This window comes from Protopterus annectens, chromosome 15.part0 (assembly GCF_019279795.1).
Source record: "Protopterus annectens isolate FY-2018-M chromosome 15.part0, PAN1.0, whole genome shotgun sequence".
Classification (NCBI taxonomy): Eukaryota; Metazoa; Chordata; order Ceratodontiformes; family Protopteridae; genus Protopterus; species Protopterus annectens.
Window position 1 is genome coordinate 645,484,912 of NC_056749.1, and position 21,396 is coordinate 645,506,307.

The window sequence follows — 21,396 nt, forward strand, 5'->3', positions numbered from 1 at the left end:
ATGGTGTGTTAGTGAAGTCCTCAGCCAAGCACGTATCTACATAACTGATCCCATAGAGCTCATTCTGCATGCTGGATCAGTTGTATCACAGTCCCATTTGATAGAACAGCTACAAATATGTGACTAAAGATTGCAAATGTCCAACAGTTTATTTCACAGGGCTTTGCCCTCTGCCTCCTCCACATTTTAATTTGGTCAGGAGAGCTTTCAGCACTTGTGCACACATGCCTGGGAATTCAGAGCCATGATAGCCACTCTGGTGGAGGGGGTGTAAACCTTCTTACCCATTTCTTTGACTATTCTGCTTTCCTTGTCACAGGAGATGAAATTCCTTACTGGCACCAGAAAAGTACCTTTGCTGGCCACCGACACCATGGCTGGATCAGCAGACGGGTTATTTCACAGATACTTACACGTGTCCATGACTCCACAGAAGTGGTCAGGCTTCCTGTGAACATGGGGTTGGGAATGTCGCTCCAAAGATACACTGATGAATGCATTCTTTAATGCTTCAATAACTGCAACAACTAGGAGTTTAAGCTCCGTTAGCCCAGAAGGTTTCTGTATCTCTTGAGAGCACCAAAGTAATCCTTTGTTTCACACTCAAAGAACTCCTTCATTCTATTCTATGTGTTGCCAAATGAGAAATCATCTGATGGGGAGACAGAGGATAAATAATATCAAGTGTCTGACATGAGAAAGTGTGTGTGTGTGTGTGTGGGGGGGGGGGGGTGAACAGCAGGTCATTATAAACCAGTTTATTTCAATCCAAGTCTGAAGAATCAAATTCTTCATCATGGGATGTTTGCTTTTGTTTTCTGTTTGAGAACTCAGAACTGTGACAGTTGATCTTTGAAAGGCACTGGATTTTTATGGAAGGACAGGAAGTCATTTATCAATCTCATCCCTTTGATTGGGGATTTCTTTTTAATTTGTCACAAGAGATGAGACATACACTTGGTCATTTTAGATACTGAAATCTAACCTAATGCCTGACAGGTAGCAGCCTACAACAAAAGGTAACCAAATCTGGCATTGTAAAGCTACTGCTCAGCAAACAAACAATTTGTCTTCCTCAATAGGATGCTTTGTCTACTCTGTAATCCAGGCTGAACTGACAGACTGACAGTGCTTGGTATTTTATTGGCTATGGCTGCTCCTTTCTCAGACTAAAGACACTTTCTATAATAACTGTCCAGGCTGTTCTAAACTGTTTTTCATTTAATGTAATTTGGTAGTCTGTTCCGTGGAACAGCTGCTCTCTTAGAGAAGTACACTTCTCATTCCTGCAGAATCTTGTTTTTAATTTCTCCAAGTCTTTTGGGTTTCTAATACCATGACAGGAATGGACACCATTCCTAAGTCAAAGTACGATTAAAGTTCATGAAATTAGTATTGTTTCACTCTTTGATGTCAGCCAAAAGCACTCTTCACAGCACCTGCAATGTGCCCAGTAATGATGACTCCTGCAATTCGTATGGTGTTACATGAATTGGTAACTTATCTAAATATGATTGTAAATTATTTTTTATAAGACCCATTGCTCCTACTACTACTGGAACTATCTTGGTATCTTTCTTCCACATGGCTCTCGCTTCTGCCTACAGATCCAGGTATTTTATGACTTTGTCTCTCTCTCAATGCAAGACACTGTAGTCACTGGGTGTGGCAATTTCAATGATCAATGCTACTTTTGTTATCTTTTCTTGGACCACTATATCTGGTTTTCTAGCATCTATATTTTGAACTGTTGGTACTAGGTGATCCCATGTGATATAAACTTCATCATTTTCAAGGATTATTTGTGGCTCATGTTTCCAGTGTTTTTCAGCCACTTTGATACCATAATGTTTGCACAATCTCCAGTGTAACAGTCTTGCCACATTATTATGCCTTTCAGTATACATAGGTTGTCTGATGACTCTCTACTATGTTTTTATAACCCCAAACATTCCTATAGATACTTGTCTCTAAATGCCCTATATACCTGAATAAGATCTACTCCTAAATATCTGTAAGAGACACTGTACAAGTTCAGTTATTTTAGTTCTTCATAATAACTTAAATTTTCACATCCATGGATGCTCTTGGTATAGTTTCCCTCTACTCTTTCCAGTTTACTCATGCTTGTTTTCTTATAAGGTTTCCATATTCTTATTCTATACTCAAGTTTGGGTCTAATGTAATTAACAAACAATGACTGTCATTTTTACAGCCTTTAGTTCCATAACTATAATTAACCAATTGGTTGATATGATTAGAAAAACTCAAAGCTGGATCTACCCATATACACAGGTGCTTAAATTTTTTCATTTAACATTTGTTGACTAGGAAAGTCTGACTAGGACAGACCCTATTTTCAGTGGAGGCCCAGGGAGAAATGTTCCAAATGCATGTCTTTGGACTGTGGGAGGAAACCCGAGTACCCAGAGGAAGCCCAAGCGAATGCAGGGAGAACATGAAAACTCTGCACAGAAGGCACCCCAGCTGAGAACTGAACCACAGAACCTCCTGCTGTGAGGTGACAATATTAACTGCTGCATTTCCGTGCTGCCCACATTGAATCAATTGTTTCAATCACTGTATGCTATATTAAATATTCACCTTTCAATTTATGTCTCACAAATCTCATATGCTTAGCTTTTGATGTATTTATCAGCATATTATTCTCCTGTGCCCAAATTGTCAATTTAGTCAAGTTCTTTTGCAGACATGCTCTATCTGTAACAACAGTTTACCCAATTTCAGGTCATCTGTATACAGACTGCAGAACACCTCAGATGAAAGAAGAGGTCTGAAAGATGCAATACAAACAAGTAAGGGCCTAGGACAGAGCCCTGTGGGACACCCTGACTGTAACCAAGAATTTCGCCTGTCCAATTGCTGTATGAGGATTGCCATGTCCTATTTGTAAGCCATGCAACTATCCATCTTATCAAGATTGTCAGGCACTATCCCTATGTAAGACTGGTACATAAGTAGCAGACAAAAAACTATTTGAGACTGAAATAGGTTAAGAAAACACTTCTCTAACTTGCACAAACAAATATCTAAATAAGAAGCTTTGCAAGTAGGGACATGCTCCCAAACATACATTCTAAGCCCGTGATCATAAATAGGTAAGTGGAACTGAGAAACTGTCCAGCGACATTTTAATTTAACATACTGTTTTATTATCTGTTCAAGGTCTAACACAATATCAGCAATTAACATGAAACTCTCCAACAAAGTGCATCCCCAACCACCTCCAAGGATACAGCAAGGTTCCCACTGCACCTTGGTGATCGCTACAGGTCACATCCGTTTTGGTTTTCTAAACCCATAATGTCTTGCAGCTCAGCACTGAAAGGAATCATGGTTTCATTATTCAAATAGTCGCATACATTAATTTAGCCGAAGGAGAAATCCTTGAAACTCTCTTTTATACCAGGAATCTCTGGAAGCAAGACAACGGTAGCTTACATTAACAATTTGATTGAGAAAGCATAAAATGGGTTCAAGGATGCAAAATATACCATAGTTCTGTATATAAGACATGACAGGTATTATGCAACATAGAAAGCTTTAATCCAGACTTTGTATCCACCCACCGAATATTCTAACACATACACGTTTAGTAATGTACACCTAAGCATCCGATTCATTATGGGGGAGAGAAAAATCATACAAAAGGAATCAGAACAGCAAAGACATCTGCCTTTCTGTGTATGTTACCTACATGATATACATTGGATCTATATTATGTCCTCGAATTGTAATGCTTGTAGCGATGTGTTCTTGTTTTTAGGGCAAGCGATTTCTTTCCCAGGGAAAGAAATCACTGTTGTGGCCGTTCGCCTTTATGACAGTTCGCATTTTAAGGGTCGATGAAGAGGCACTCGAAGGAACGCCTCTTCGAGGATATAATATAGACCCATGTACATTATGATGTCTTATGCAGATATATAAAGTACATGTTTACTTTTAGCTAGTTTTGACAGACAGCACTGAGTAATAAGACCAATAATGATCCTTAATTATTAGCATAAGGACAGCAGTGCAGTAGAGCAGAATAGTTTATGTTTAAATAACGGAATATTTTGAACTGCAATACTCATTTGTTTCCACAAGTTTTGGCTTGATGGAATGCAAAAAAATTTTAATCATCTTGTATGACAGTCAGTTCATCTGCTACAAGTTTTCTGTGCGTAACATAAATTGTAGGTTTTTTTTTCCTCTCATCCATCAAATACAATTTAAACATTGAACAATCATGCTAATGTTGGCATATGTAGGGCCATGGCTTTCAGAGACACACTTCAGTTTCAGTATAATTTTACAACCACTCTAACAGTGTCAACATATGTTCATTTTAGACAGGTCACAGTGACATTATTTCCTAGAAGCAGCAGGCAATTACACACACTTATTTGCTGGAGTACTCTGAAGTCAAGAGCAGGTGAAAATTCTGAGTTGATCATAAAGCTGAAAGAGATCTTGATAATAATGCACACCATAAGAGGCTGATACCAGCAATTTTAAACACATTCCAGTAAGGGAATTCCAAACAATTGTAATAGTTCTGTAATAACCGTATGTTAAAATTTATGGGAATAATTTGAGGACTACCACTATCTGCATTCTGACATGCTACCTTCTCTGACTTGGCTGGGCTAATATCTGTACAATGGTGTGCCAAGTGATATGAGGTGTGGGAGTAAGTGACATTTCACAAGTAAGAAAATATTTTAATAAGTTTTAAATAATAATTATGTACTAAACAGATTTATTTTCTGTACTACTGAGATACAAGTCTTCCAAACAAACATAACTAAGAACCATTTTTTTCTGACTTGGCATTTATAATGCAAACATTATTATGCTGTATATGATTAGGTGTTTGCCGAAATGCTGACCAGACTGATAAAGTCACATTTGCCGTTTTTGTGCACTGTAGATTGATGAAGTTATGTTTGCCATTTGTATGCATTGTGTTAGACATAAAAGTGATTACTTGATAATACATTTAGCATTGTTTTACATGGCCCAGCTATTCATTTTTTAGTAACAAAGTCTTTTTATGACTGATCCCAGAAAAACTTGTTATATGTTTTACTATTATTAATGGGCAGGTATTAATATACTAGCATTTAAAAACTGTTTAGCATGTAATATATCATTTCTTCAGCACATTACTGTGCTTAAGGAATCAAATACAGTGTCACATTCACTTTAAACAATGATGTTGACAATTTTATAATAGTTTACAACTCTATTAGTAAAGGACGATGGACATGCTTGTCTTTTATGTATTAAACTCGTTGGTATTTATGTCATAACCTAGGAGACAGTATTATCTAGTCATTGATGTCATAACCTAGGAGACAGTATTATCTAGTCATTGATGTCATAACCTAGGAGACAGTATTATCTAGTCATGGAGAACCTCTTACATTGGATAGCTTAGCAAATGCTGGTTTCATGATGTTTCCAGCATTATCATGTGAAGATGATTCTGCCAATGGTTAGGTTTTAAAGATGCTGTGTAATCCACTGTTGAACTCCACGGCATTGAGAAATTACCTGGTACCTGTCAGCCTGTACCTTTTTTCTCATTTTAGATGCTACTAGTTCCTCTTTGTCTGCAAGCGGGCGAAAATCAAAATATGTTTATCGTGGACTTTTCATTTAGCATACTGTTATAATATGTTAAGTCCTAATACAATACCAACAATTAACATGAAATTCCTTTATAATATCTTTACATGCTGGAGTGTCAGCATAAATCTGAAATGCCAAACAAATAACTTAATGTTCCTCTCTTGGTTCAATTATTTAATTATTTACTATTTTAATTTCATACACAATATTTCAACCATTTTAGTGTATATAATACAAAACGCAAAAACATAGTAACCTAGGAATAATGCTAGGCAAGTGACTGTGAGGACCATGATGCCTAATTATACACATATTTAAGTGGACATACTTAAAAGTTTTTTGTTCCCTTTTCAAGCAATTAACATCCAGATCGAGGAGGGCACTACATGATAATCATGGTGTAAACCTGTGCCTACCCATCCTGTCATCAAGACTAGCCTTAAAAGTAACCAAAGTAGCACTTTGTTTGACCTGTAGTGGTAACGTATTTCACAGACTGGGAATACATTGAATTAGGAAAACATACCTCCAGCAAGCCTTGTTTATTTTTTGTAGATTTATGTTCCCAGTGTGGGTATTTGTAGAACCAATATTCTTGTAAATAAACAGGAGGTCAAATAGAATTGGATGCTTCACAGCTCAAAAAGTGAAAAATAGTTTACCTTGGGATCAGCCTGTAGGCCATACCTCTCAACCTTTTAACGTAAGAAATCTGGACAAAGTCCCAAAAATAGGCACATATTTTAAATATTGCTATTATAAACTTAGAAAGTTGCTAGAGTAACATGGTTTGTTTTAGCATACATTTTCTAAAGGATTTGAAGTCTGGAACTCAAATGAATGTAACTGTTTAGAACAGACCAAAAATCTGAGCTGAAAATCTGGACGGTTGGGAGGTATGCTGTAGGCTGGTGAGTATAAGGATAGTTGTGCTATTCTATTAATATATTTGAGGGACTTTTATTTGAACAGTGTACTTTGATTTATATATACCAAAGGGGACACTGTATTCAATGATGGGTCTCAAGGGAAGATAGGAGCATGTTGTGTGGCTGAATATAAATTTGGTGAAAGCAAAAAGACTGAGTGCTGCTCACCAAACGTTTGTTCGAAGACAGTGGCATTTGCTTCTTTCTAAACTGTTGTGTAAACTTGGAGTTTGCATACATAAGTCTGGGGGTGTGTGTGCAGTGGGGCTTGCCTTCCTGCAAAAAAAACAAAAAAAGTTGAGTTTTTTTTTGTGGTTCATCAAAATGATCTTTGATGAATCAACAGGAATCCAGAAATACTTTGGTGGCAGGATAGCTTCTATGGTTCTGGAAGATATTCCCTTTGAAATGAACAGGGTCAGAGGGAAGGATTTCCTGATTGCAGTAGAAATGTTGCTTAAATGCGAGATAATCATCCACATTAGTTCACGTGTCTGTTATGACTGTGTCTGCCTGAAAACAAGTATCAGTTTTAACATTTACTGTGGGAACAGCTGTTTTTTTTTTGTTTCAGAATGCTACAAGACTGCATTTTTTTACATTAAATTTGAAATCATTTTCAATACACAAGGTATGTGTGCATCTACCTCTAGCTGGAGTTGTTTAGTATCATAGATGGGAATCAGTATATTTTTGGACTTTATTCCTTAATATTTTCGTACAAATGAGTAAGGATTTGTAGTTTCCTTTGGCATTAGTATTGACCTTAAGTTCATACTCTGCTTTATATTTTCTAACAGTACTTTTCAGAGACATAGCTAGCTCAACTAGCACTATGGGCCAGTCCCTGAACTAGTGGCCCACCACCCAGAAGAGCCATTGTAGTCTGAAGCACATGCACCCTCTCTGCCATATCTCTTTATTGGAACAGCAAAAAAAAAAAAAATGGCATTAAGAAATGCTGATACAGAGAGAATAATACAGAAAAGGCACTTCAGGATTGCACCCTCTAACACCTTCCACCCAGGGCGTATACCACCCCCCGCCCCACCCGTTATGTTACCGATACTCAAGTTCTTTGCTGGCATACTTCAGTGTGGTCATGAGGTAAGGGTATGGGAATTTATTCAACATTCTTTTCATTTTCCTTCTGTGTATAGTCTATGAATATGAGAATTCCATAATAGAGGTTTATTGCTGAATTAACCATATTTAGGATGGAGGGTACTGACTTTTCTATGCAGCTGAAGAGGTGCTGGTAAAAGTTAGAGGTGAATGCAGCATCCTCTTCCATTGTGTACATTTGCAATGATTTGGTGGGAACTTTGCATTGGTCTTCTACAAGCTAAAGTACTTTTGCCTTGGAGAAGTTCCTAAAGATGGTCTCATTTGGTGGTAGGTAGTACCACCAGGCCTGACAGAGTAGATGACTGACTTGTGGTCAGATTTAACCAGAAAAGAGGAGATGTGGGATCAAATAAAGGCAATGGTTAGGTTGTTAAGGGTCACAGTTTGCTTTAGCTCATTGGCATTAAACTCCAGGAAGTGCTGAGCATACCCATCTCAGAGGTGTAAGTAGGCCAACTAATGCTTGGATAACTGAAATCCCCTAACAGAAATTAATGTGGATTGTTATTTAGCACTCCATTCTCATTAAGATAATTTCCATGATCTCTGGGGAACATTGACAGGGATCTGTAGCTAGAAATAATTTGTTAGATAGTTTGAGATTTGGATCTGCAGGACCTCAAAGTTTAGGACTTGTGTAATTTGACACACAGAGATGGTGTTTAGGATACCCCCCAATTAGTCTGGCTAGATAACAACAGTGGATACATAGTGATCAAAAGATAGTTCATTTCCAGTGAAAGTGCCCAAGTCCTAATGGCTGAGTCAACTTTTAAAGGGGTGTCCCTTACTTGGTATGGTGGTATGGGTGGCCAGTTTTACCAAAGGACAAAATGCTGCATTTCTTGCCATTTAGTTTTAGGTCATGGTACAGACATCACTTACTGGGAAGTCTTAATATCACCTGAAGAATCAGGAAGTCAAATGTGGAGTTAATGACAGCTCCTGGTTTGCAGTCATCTGGGAATTGGTGACCCACAGGCCCTCGATATCAGTAAATGCCAATGAGAATAGTCCTTGGATCCAATCCGTGGTGGACACCTCTGGTAATGACCCTTGTGGAAGAAAGCCTGCCACCCACAATACACTGGATTCTGTCCATTAGCCAATTTGCTACCCAGTGGTTAACATAAGCTAATTAAATTAAGTGTGAACCCCCTATCAATAATGCTGAATAATAAATAACAGACTATGGGATGATATCAAAAGCCTTGTCAAAGTCCAGGAAGGTAGTGTGACTTGCTAAAAGAAGCTCATTATGTTCAGAATGCAGAATCTGCCTAATGAAACCAAACTGGCTTGTAGACTGCCTGACTCCTTGTTAATAAGTTACATAATGATGTGTTCCCTTGCGTTGCAGAAACAGCTGGTGGGATGTATAGGTCTACAGTTTCCTGGATCAGAATCAGATCTCCCTTGTTGATTGGGATGACTACCACAATTTTTCCTCTGGCAAAATCCAGTGGAGAGAGTGAAGCTGAATAAGTAGAGTAGTCAGTCTACTAGACCACGTTTAATGCTGACAAGATGGCAGTTTAACATTATGAGGACCCATGAAAATGTGGCATCATATGAGATGGAGTCATAAAGCTGAGGAAGGCACTTAAAGTTCTTATGTTTTTCAGTTACCTGGGCTAGGTTTCCATAAGTGTAGTTTCTAAACATGAAAGGATTTTGTGGCAAGTCAAGTTTTATTCTCATAGTGAATGCTACTGAATGGTGGTCAGATGTGATCACTGACATGGTATCTGTAGGAGTTAAGCATGTGGTAGCTATATTGGTGCAAACTTTGTCCGATATTTATGAACCAATAATTATGACATGAACCAGCTCATGATGATGCTGAGCTAGGGAGAAGGCATTAATGAAGTCCAGGAATCTATGAGTGCTTATTTGAATTGTTGTAAGTTTCCCAATTAATGGAGGGATAGATGAAGTCTTCTAAGAAAATAGTGTTGGGCTCAACAGGGAGGGATGTCACTTTATTTAGATAAAGCTAATGGCCTGTATATGACAAAGGAGGTACAGTAGTTGGTTATGATATGGTATGGAGGTCTAGCTACTGTGTAAAGGATATAGAGGAGTTACAGGTCATTGCCCTGGCTTATAAGCTTAGAGGTAAGATGGCTTCTTAACAATACAGACACGCCTTTCTGTAACACAGTCATTTTCCACCTTGGCTCTGAAAGAGTGGAAGAGATTGAAACCCTGTAAAGTGGGGTTGCTACCACTCTTCTGAAACCATGTTTCAGTAACTATGAAAATATCTATATTTTCACAAGTGAAAAATGCCTGTCAGGAGTGCAAATTCTTAGTTTTTGTTTGTAGCACTGAGCAGTGCTACCTTTATTTATTTATTTTATTTATTTTACATTTGTTTACCGGGAAAATCCAATTGGACCAGGTCCATTTTCAATGGAGGCCCAGGGAGAAAAGCTACACAATTAAGAAGTTAATACAATGAGAAATATGCAAAATGGTAATACAGAAGATTAATTACAAGCAGAGATATTCATTAATCTGTTTACAATAGGTTAACAGGCATTGCAGGACTGAAATACAGTTAGATTAATATTTACAAAGGTACAAGCAGAGATATTCAGAAATTTGTTCACAATAGTTAACAGGCATTGCAGGACTGAAATACAATTAGATTAATATTTACAAAGGTAGCATCTACTGTTTACAGTTTTAGTAAGTGTGCACAGAAAGAAGCACAAAGACCAGTGTGGCATATTCTAAGAGTAAGGATTTCTATGTGAACAGAATAGTGTGAATTCTAGACTGGAGTAGTTTGATGGAAGAGAAGAGAAGGTATAGAGATCGTCAAGTGATACATGGGCAGATCCAATTTGTATTGAGATGAGATTTGAGTAATTTTTTGAAGTTTGTGTTTTTGTTGTTGTGGAGGTTATACTGGTGGGGAGATTGTTCCATTTTCAGGTATGATGTGGGAATAAAGGGTTTTTCCTGCAGTGTTGTTAGCAGTAGTAACGCTGAGGAGGGGTTTATTGGATGAGCGTAGAGGGCGACTGGAAGAGTGGGAGGTTAATAGCTGACTGAGGTCTGGAGTTTTGTCTGGGTAGTTTCTGATGTTAAAGGCGTAGGTGAGTTGTTGGTAAGATAGTAAGTTAGGAAATTCAAGCCATTGACAGGCGAGAGAGAGAAGGATGGTTGGTTGGTAGGATTGCTAGGAGTGTCCCCAGCAGTTGTGGTTGAGGTATTAGTGTTTGTTAGCTGGTTGGACAGAGTTTGGATTCAGTTTATGAAATGAGAGTTAAGCTGGGAGGCTATATCTTTGCTGTTAGTATATAGGGAGGTGGGGGTAGCAATTGTTCCAGGTTTTTGTAGTGAGTTGATAGTCTGGCAAAATTTTTGGGGATTTTTTGAGTATTTGTTTAGGAGACATAGGAAGTAGTTTTGTTTGTCTGGTTTGGTCTGTTTCTTGGCTAGATTCCAACGTTGTTTATATTTCTGCTTGGTATGATCAGAGTTGTCTTGTTTCCATTGCTTCCAGGCCTTGTCTCTGGTTTTTAGAAGGACTCTTGTGTCCCAACCTAACCATGGAGCATAGTTTACTTTGTTTTTTTTTCTTTCTTACTGATGCAATGAAATTTAGAACTGAGATAGATTATTAAAGTAGTCTACTGCCTGATCTAGGTGTAGGGTTTTTAGAGGGTGCCAGTTACATTGGTGGAGAATTGTCTTTAGGTTGTCTGGGGTTAAGTTACGATCATCCCTGATGTATCTATAGGTTATGGGTTTAGGAGTATTGGTTTGTTTTCAAAGGAGGAAAGTGGGGAGATGGTCACTGAGTACATCCGGTAAGGTTCCAGCCTGACAGTGATGTTTGGGGCTATTTACTAGTGTCAAATCAATAATGGTTTGTTTATTGTTTTTTTGTCTATTCTGGTGGGGTCTTGAATTAGTTGCGTGAAACTGTAGAGGTTAATACTGTTAGTAGGGCTGTTGGAGCTGCAGGTTTGCTGGTCGGTATTGAGGTCACCTAATAAAATTGTTTCTTGAGGGGAGTTTTGATTCAGCCATTGGAGGATTTCTTCTACAGCTGGGGAGTTACTTCCAGGAGGAATGTAGCAACAAAGGATGTTAACTGTTTTTCCATTGTTTATTGATAGAATAGAGCCTATGGTTTTGGTGTTTTGAAATGTTGGCAAAGGGGTGTGAAATGGCTGGAGGTTTATTTCATTTTTGAGTAGAACTGTGACTCCACCACCTTTCCTATTTTTTCTATCTAGCCTTAAGATGTTGCAGCCTGGTAGCAGAATTTCATCTCTAAGGATATGTGGTTTCAGCCAGGTTTCAGTAATGGTTAGAATGTCAGGGGAGTAATGAGTAATAAAAGCATGTGGATCTTGTAGTTTACTGGAAATACTTATGCTGATATTAGAAGATCAGATTGAGCTCTATTTGGGAGGTCAGTGAAGGAGGGCCCTGGGTTTGGGTGTATGTCACCAGCGATAAGAAGTCTTTTACTGAGTTTGAACATGTGTTTGATAACATAGGTAAGGTTTGAGAGGGATATGTATACTGCTTTCTTATTGATAGTAGTAAGTAGATGGATGTTATAAATGTGTAGCATAGAAAATAGTGTTGGACAGACTGTAAAGCTTATGTGGGAGTTGGTGTGGTTTCCAGTATGTGTTGTATGGAATGAGGTGGTGTCTAGGGGTAAGCTAGTTTGTATGGTTGTAATGTAGGAAAGGGAAGTGAGGGCTTGTAGGAGCAAGGGTAGTAGAGCTTGGATTGTAGATTATTTGGAAAGGCTTAAGTAGTGTTTGTTGCTATGAGGTGGAGGCGGGGTAGTGATGAGTAAGTTTAAGTATGGGTGTGGAGTTAAGAGTAGGAGGTGCTGAGAATTAGCTAAGACAGATGATTGGAGCAAGAAGTATGTCAGGTGACTAAGGTGAGGTATAACTTTAGGTGTAGTGGGTGTGGTTGGGATTTGGGGGTAGGGGAGTGGAGGGAGCCCGTAGGGCGAATGGAGCGGGTACAGACCCCCAGCCGAGGTGAACACAATACCTCCCAACCGTCCCAAATTTCTCGTTTTTTACCAAGTTTTGGGGTCTAAACAATGGGGTGCCACAATTCCCGAGTGGCACCCCTTAGTTTCAGATTTCCCTGTGCTTTATTTTAAATTTTATTTCCCGGCTTTAGAACTGATGTCATCACGCGTGCGATGAAGTCAGCTCCGTGAAACAGAGAAACAACCTGTCGGAATTGAGCGGAAAGAGTTTAACAAGTTCAACATGATCAACTATTTTCAAATCCTTAGGGGGAATCAGGAGGATGCAAGTTCAATGTGCATAAGAGAGTTGCGACGTTATGACAAGGAAGGGTATGTGCCTGTGCCTACCGGACGGGAGGAATGGATGAAGCTGCATGCAGAGGTAGGAAGAGCACAAAATAATGCACTGCTGTTTTCATTCTGTGTGTGTTTGAGCTGCCAACCCATTATGACAAGGAAGGGTGTGTACCTACGACCGGAGCTGTCTGCAGAGGTGTGTGCCAGCAATAACCCATTTTAAACTGCATAATACATTATTATGTAGAAGTGACACACTGTAGAGTTTGAAAATGTAAACCACTAGTGAAACTCTTTTGTACTGCTTGGCTGTGACTGAAACTGACAGTTCATTTTTATACACCTCTCATTGTTAAAACTCCAGTGTTATTATCCCTTAAAAATATATCTGCTCATTAGTTCATCACAGTGCTGCATGTCAGAGTTTTAAACTAGTTCTGTTATTAGTTTCAGTCTGGGACTTGAATGTCTGTGGTCTAAAAATGGCGATCATTAAGACTTTTTGAATTCTACTCATTTCTGACAGACTGCAAAATTACATGTATAGAACGGACTGCAAATGTACATTTCAAAAAAGCTGGAATATTCTGAGTGTTGTTTAAGGAAGATCTTGCTCATTGCAATAAAATGAAGTGAAAAGTAGAGCTGAAATTAAGGAGAGGATGCCTGCATTTGGATGTCTTTCTAGGGACAGTAATAGGTGGGCAATTGTATAGGAGTCAATAAATGAAAGAAAACACAGTTCAATCAAACTACAACATTCTTAAATTAGTTGAGCAGCAACGATCCTTTAGTTTGATAGGAGTTAAATTGTAAGTTTCTTTGTTAGAAATTGTAATGAAAAATGCAGGTATGTTCTATCATTTGCTGCTCTTTTCAGCTGCATTCCTAGTATAAAAGCATTAAAGAATGTCCTCAAAGACACATGTCCTGACAGTATGTCATTTAAGCTATGGGGTATTGAGGGCACAACTATTTGTCAAGTTGCACAAGGTCACCCATGAAAAAAGACACTTCAGCTAGTCTACTGTTGAAATAGTTTATTTCCTTTTAACACATTCCTTCCTTCAGTAATTTGTTCAGAATATGAAACTAACAAAAGAGCAAACTGTTAAATCTATAATCCCTTATTCTACCCCTCACACATTTATTTTAATAGTAGATGGCCAAAGGCTGAAAAAGCCATGGTGGTGCAGCGGTAGCATTGTCGCCTCACAGCAAGAGGTTCTCTCAGCAGGATCACATTCTGTGTGGAGTCTGCATGTCCTCCCTGCAGTTGAGTGGTGTTCGTTGAAGGTTGGGCATCAGGCTGGCACCTCGGCACCATAAAAATCTACTGCCAATCATTAGCAGACCGGAATTCCGCTGTGGCGACCCCTAACAGAGAAAAGCTGAAAGAAGTAGAAGAAGAAGATGGCCAAAGGCTGAAACCTAGAGAGAATTGTATATTTTCATGCATGCTTGCACAGTTGTTGACATTTTGCAAATGACAGTTATAGTCTTTGTATAGCTACTATTTTTGAACACTTTCTCACATTCTGTTGAAACTTTATAAAGCATTATGAAGTTCTACAGGTAAAATTTTAAATTTCATAATCACTTATTCTTTTCACATAAGATGTATTAAATTTTAATTTTCAGACAAAACCTGTATTGTTAATTAGAGATTAATAATGGGATGTGAAATACTTAGGAATCAGTCAGGAGGATGCAACTTCAATGTGCATATATTTCAGCCTAGAGCTGCGGTGTTATGACAAGGAAGGGTGTGTGCCTACGGGACCGGAGTTGCCTGCAGAGGTGTCCGCCATCAATCATTCATTATTTCGAATACAGACCTGTTATTCATTCAAATGCAGAGCTGTTTTCTGCATGAAGTGTGCACCATCATTCATTCAAATGCAGAGCTGGTGTGTGTGTGTGTGTGGTCAGACTACATATTCTTCAGAAAATACATGCAACACAAAACCTTTTATTCTAGCAATTTTCTAATTTTATAATATCAGTATTTTTGGGGCTGTATTCCACCATTATTGGCTTTGTCCAGGTTTTTTTGTGCTAAGAGGTTGAGAGCTTTGGTGAGAAGTAGAACTGAATTTTGTATTCCCCCATTATTGGCTTTGTCCAAGTTTGTTTGTGCTAAGAAGTTGAAAGCTATGATGTGAACTAAGTGAGAACTGAATTCACTAAATGATAGCCATTTAAGTTTGTCTTCCTGTTTAGGAAACTGATGATTTGGCATAGTGGTATGTTGCTCTGATGTTAGTGCACATGGTCCTCCTGGGTTCAAGACTTGGCAGTGAAACACATGGTGGCAACACATTTTATTCTAGCAACTTTCTAAAATTATACAAGCAATGTTTAAAATGTGTCCCTGGTTTTTGGGGTTTTGTCTCCTCCCAATATATCTTGGCTTTATCCATATTTCTTGTGCTGCAAAGTCCTGAGATACAGTTGAGTGTCGAGTGGATTTTACAAGGAGCTGAGAGCTTCAAGGGAAGAAAAGTTTAGTGTTGCTTATGCGGAAGCTGCTTGCATTGTTAATAGCATAACAGGTTAAATATTTGCTTTTGATGCAGAAGGCTGTGGGTTCTACTCTGTCTGTTTTCATTGTGAGACTGTATTGTTTTGTTTAGCAGATGTCTATTGGTGTTTGTGCATTGTGCTATAAAATGTAAAAGTAAAATCCAAATAATCATTGTAAGTCATTTAAGTAGTATGCACATTATAATGTATGGTAAATGGGGCGAAATAGCCAGGTAATGGGACATTGGAATGGTTGCAGGGGGACTCTGGTGCCATATTTTGTCTGTCTGTTCTTCAGTTTGCGTTTGAAGGTTGGCATCCCACAATTCCATTGGACTGGGTGGGTTTACATAATTATGTATGCAAATTTTATGTTAATCAGCATGCAGATTTGTACCTATTTTTCATGGGCCTTGTCCAGATTTTTGATGTTTCCAGGTTGAGAGGTATGGCGAGCACCAAAAATGCATCAGTGAGTGGAGGTGAGGGCAGAACACTGATAGTGGTGCAAAGATTGCTGAAGTCTGTAGTTAAATTAAGTAGATAGGTAGGTAAAAGTGTAAGGATGACGCATAGATAGATATGATAAGATGGTTGCTAGACCTGGAAAGGGCTCCTTTAGGAAGGCTAGCACCAAAACTAACTTAATTGGGGTATATTAGGTACTGACTAGTCAGGGAGCTATTCTGGATGTTTGCTGCCAGCTAGTGGGGAAAATGGGGTATCCCTGTGTGTGTGCATGCTGTCGGGGCTCAGTAGACCACAACTAAAAGGAGTTTAAGTTCAAATTCTGTAGAACAGATAGGGAAATTGATTGTCTTAGTATTAAAAGTAGTTACAGGGGGTTACATGCACTTAAAGTATAGAGCATGTTTTCAGGGAGATCAGGTCCACTGCAAAGCCTTTTACACCAGGAAAATTGCTTTCCTGGGTGGGAGGGAGTTTAGACCATGCTTGCTGGAAGAAAAAGGGGTAGCGTTAGAAGTAGAAGGGGTGGGGTAACAGTGTAGAAGGTGAGGGTAGTTGAATGTGGGTAAGTGAGAGTGGATGCAAAAAAGCAAGTAGATGGTTGAGATTGCGCATGCAGGAGGCTTAGATACAGAGTGAGGTTGTAAAGTGTGTGAAGTAACATAACATCTCAGTAGCAGAGGCAGAATTATTCCTTACATTCATGCAACACAGTTCTTGTTTGCAGCATAGGTAATCATAAAATGCAGTAAGATAAGTAGCAGAAAATACGAACAATATATTCCAATTATTACTAACAGCATTTAAGTAGAGCAGACATGAAAACAGGATTAAACTAGTCCTCTAGAAAGATCCATTTAAAAATGCAGTTCCAAGTAACTAGAATTAGCCAAATGCTTGTCTATACAGTATATTAGTGTAGCTGTAAGCCGTTATAACAATTATACATTACATAGGATATTAGAAAGCTGAAAGGCCATTTTTCTTGCTTTACAGCAAGACTAGGCAGCTAGCAATGTATCCCCTTTCATATGGTAACAGTAGGCTTGTATTAGTGTATCTGAAAGCTGTCTTTAGCAATTTACAGCAAGATTTTGAATGGATATGTTAGTAATTTGAGTTGACAGACCTTACCTAAAAAGGAACTACAGAGGAGGAAAAAGTTCAGCCTGACACAGAAAAGTCATGAGGAAAGAGATGCTGACCATCCTAGCAAGGACTGTTGATCAGTTCCTTGGAATGGTAGGATACTAATCTATTCTAGTTTCATACTAATTTCACATGCATATTCTGAGAGATCCATCGTGTCCATTTCTTATGACCCAATGAGGTAAGTCTCAAATCATTTGCACCCACATGCACAGTAACAATATAATATGTGTACTTTGGGTGAAGTGACTTGAGGGCTCCAGTGACAATACAGATCCTGGCATTGAGAGGCAATTAGCCCATCACTCTGTCTTTGTTCAGTTTGGGGAGTGGTGCACCTATGTATTTGACTATGTGGTCACTGATGACAATGACATTACCAGATGCAATGTCTCACTTGCTGCCTTAAGGACTTTGGCCCACCAACTGAGTGGGCCCTTCTTGTTGTTTTGTTTCCTGTAGTATCTGTGTATGTTGTTTGTCAGTTAGTGTGATGCTGAGTGTTTTCCAGTGATCAGTAGTCATGTCCCAGGTTTGACAGGCTTTCAAAGTAAAAGCAAAACAAGAAGATGACACTATGTACTGCAGTGTGCACTAACTAAATGGCAAAGGATACAAAACAGGGGCAGCTCAAACTTTTACAGTCTAATATAAGGGAATGTCTCAGTTTGATCTTTTGGTGCCTAGCAGTACAAGCAGATGAGATTAAAGTGGGAGGAGCTTAAAAAATCTAATTTACATCAGAAGTGAGCAGTTCAGGAGATACTGCACTCACCTTTAATGTAAGACATTAAATGAAAATAAAAGAAACTGTAGTAAGTGGAAAAGCACAACAGGGACATAAATATCCAGTGCAGTCAAAGGGCATCAATATTATCAGAGCATCTGCTCCTCTCAATGAACAAACCCATTCCTGTACTGTTTATCCTAAATAAAAAAAAGCAAATGTTCTCAGCTCATCTCTCTAATTAGCTGGATTTAATGCCTTTCTGTTTGATGAATAAGAATGAAAACTTTCTGCATAGATACTACAGTCATTCAATGGTTCCAACCTTATCTGAATGATAGACAGCAGGCTGTCCTTTGGCAAAACAAACTTTCTAAACCCTACCCAGCCCACTAGGTGTACCCCAGGGATCAATACTAGGGCCCCTTCTATTCTCCATCTTCATTAATGACCTCCATTCTGCTATCCCTAAAGTCAGCTGTGTTCAATATGCTGATGACTCCACCCTGATTTGCTCGGCCACATCCCAAAAAAACTGTGGTCTGCGACACAAACCACCTTTAACACAATTGAAAACTGGCTTTCTGGTTGTCTAATCCTAAATCACACAAAAAAAACTGTTGCTTTTCTCCCCAACACACAGGTCTACTGAATTCACTCTTACCATTAATTCCAAAACGGCACAATAATCACCCCAGACTCCTCTACAAAACTGTTAGGTGTTATCATTGATACTAATCTTAAATTTGACTTACATGTTAATCAATCCATTAAGACAATCAATAAAAAACTAGGCTCACTTTACAGAATAAAAGCCTTCTTAACCCCTCCTGCTAGATCTGCCATAGCTCACTCTCACCAACTTTCAACTCTTCTGTATGCATCTCTGATACTCTCCAATCTAAACAAATCTGTCCTTAAACTCTCTATCTGAAATAACCATATTGCCAGATTTGCCACTGGCTTGCCTTATAGGACTCATCATTGTACTCACCTAAACCAGCTTGGGTGGCTAGAATTACTCAGCTTGATCCAGTACAACCTCATGATTACTGCCCATAAAATCCTCTACAATCCAGATAACACTCCTGCTATAAAAAATATTTATCACCCCCATCGCAATCCTCAACCTCTTCGATCCTCTAATAAATTACTAGTCCAGAGTATCAAAACTAAAAACTCCGCCGGTGACTCTTCACTAACTCTGTAGGCAGATCCTTGAACTCTTCCCATCCAAAATTACTTTGCTCAACTCCGTGAGTCAATTCAAGACTAGACTCAAACAACATCTGACACTAAACTGGCTATGTCAATGCAGCAAATATGACTAACTCTCCTTGACAAGGAGACAAAAACAGCAATTTTTTAGGTTACCTGTAGCACTACCCTGACCTTTACTTTAACTCTAAATGTGTTTAGGTATGTAACCACTTTATGTATTGCATCTGTAACTTACAGTATGAGGTAATAACAGTATTTCTAGCTGCCGTGAGTTACTTAATGTTGATCTACTCTCAGGATTTTTTTAACCATGGAACATTCTATAATTTACCAATGAATGCAACTTCTATAAATATTGCATCTGAAACTTAACTGCTTGCTTAGATATGTAAATTATTGTAATTACTGTATTTTATAATCTAAATGCTGACCTTGGAGCTTTTCTCCCCGGGCCTCTGCTGAAAATGGACATGTATCCAGTCAGACTATCTCAGTCGACAAATGTAAAATAAATAAAATAAAAATAAAATAAAAACATTGTTTCTAAATGGCCACAGAAAAAAAAATTACAACTCCAAGAAAAAAATCATAAAACTAACTAAATAAATAAATAGCAGCAAAAATAAAACAAACAACTGGATGTATACAAATCTTAAATTATAAAATCCAATACAGTCATACAGAAGTCTCAGAGCACTTGTAGCTTTGAATAAGACATAGGTTAACATGGGTGTTACATGCAGCTCCCAAAAAAACATAGGTTGTAACATGGGTGTTACATGAAGCTCCAAAAACATACATAGCTTGTAACATAGGTACTACATGCTGTTCCCAAAAAGACATAGGTCATAACATGGGTGTTAAATGCATCTCCCAAAAAGACATAGGTTATAACATGGGTACTGTATACAGTTCCCAAAAAAGCCAGAGGTTATAACATGGGTGCTACACGTAGCTCCAAAAACAGACAGTTTGTAATATGGGTGTTATATGCCGCTCCCAAAAAAAGACATTCCTGTCCCAACAAAGACATGAGTTGTAACATGTCAGGAATCTGCTATGATATTCTTACTGTACCAGCATTTTTGATTGCACATGTAGTGAGAGAAAAGTAAATTCACCAAAGACAACTTCTAGCTTCTGGAATGAAAAGCTCCAATTAAACTAGATCCAAGACTGAACAGCTGAAATGTTAACATGAGATTCCACAACATCAATAAATTTACACCAGTTAAATAAAACCATTGATATGAACTAAAATGAAATAAGCTTTGTCATGGGGGGGGGGGGGGGTGCAAATCCCTCATCACAACACAACCACTTTTTTAACTATATTAACTTCATAGCCACTAAATCACAAAGTTTGGGTAAACACTATGTAAATAAAAAGCTGTCTCTGCTATGTGTCTATCATTTTGCTGATGAAAGCAACATATTTGAATTGCAACTACCATTAAAAAAGAATAAAAATGCTGCTGATGCAAGCTTCCGCATAGGCCACTGCAGTGAATCAAAAACTGAAACAGCAGAAAACCAACAAAAGAAAAATCACTGTTAAACAATGATTGTCACTTCCAGTCAAATTTCAATGCTTCTAGTCTAATATCTGCAAACTCAGAAAAAAAAATGCCTGTGAGCAAAACATAAGTTTTGTCTTTTCCAAATTGTCATTTGATTTTGTGCTTAACATCTATGCAAAAAAGTCTGTTTTAGCTTTTCTCATAATCATGTGCAAAGAAATATTTCTTGATACACATTAAGCATCTTTGCCCCATTTTCCTGGTGCAATTTCCATCTTGATGATGTTTTTCTCTGAGCGGTCATTCTCACTTGCAGAATGTTGATATATTTTGATACATTTTTCATATCTAGATGACTCTAGCAAATCAGATGTCTCATTTCTCCTCTCCCCAGGTGAAACATTTTAAACTATTTCAGCTGGAATTTGGCTCTCTACTACCTTCTGCTCATGCTCTCACTATCCATTTACCTCCTACATCTGTACATCTGAAGCCTCACCTTTAGCAACCTACTTTTTATAAACTTCTTCCAAACTTTGGCATCTTCCTCACACATCCACTAAATGGGATACCCTTATTTCTCTCTCTATTACATTATATTAACCAACCTGTATGCCATTCAGGTAAACTTTCCAAGGGATTTTGCTTATTAAATACTAAATGTGTAAACTGCTTGTATGCTAATGTATAACTAAGTATTTAGCTTGCTAAATGCTCTTATACATTGTCTTTACATGCTAGACTCCAGTATACTTGCATATTGTA